Below are 320 nucleotides of genomic sequence, written 5' to 3' on the forward strand. Positions count from 1 at the left end.
TGCCTCACCTCGGGGAGGAGCTGCTGCCTGCCCCAAGTGAGGCTCTGCTGGCTCCAGGACACTGCTCCCTCCCCAGCATCGCCTTGGGGAGCGAGGAGGCACGTGGCATCAGGGCTGGGGAGGGAGCAGTGTCCTGGAGCCGGCGAAGCCTCACTGGGGCAGGCAGCGGCTCCTCCCTGATGTGAGGCAAGGCAGGGATGGAGGCTGGGGCGGGGGCCGGCACGGGCTCTGCCGGCTGTGGGGAAGTGCTGCATTCACCATCCCTGATGATGGGAGTGGAGTGTGGCAAAAAGCCACCTTGGTTTCTCCCCAAAAATCTC

At 65.9% G+C, this 320-nt stretch overlaps 1 protein-coding gene across 1 annotated transcript in view; it reads right to left on the bottom strand.

Moving 5' to 3' along the window:
- KALRN (kalirin, RhoGEF kinase) overlaps positions 1–320 on the bottom strand; it is a 721,807-nt gene that overhangs the window by 265,317 nt on the left and 456,170 nt on the right. The gene's annotated exons all lie outside the window — the stretch shown is intronic.

This window comes from Gavialis gangeticus, unplaced genomic scaffold (genome assembly GCF_001723915.1).
Source record: "Gavialis gangeticus isolate Ggan-Ray unplaced genomic scaffold, GavGan_comp1, whole genome shotgun sequence".
Taxonomy (NCBI): Eukaryota; Metazoa; Chordata; order Crocodylia; family Gavialidae; genus Gavialis; species Gavialis gangeticus.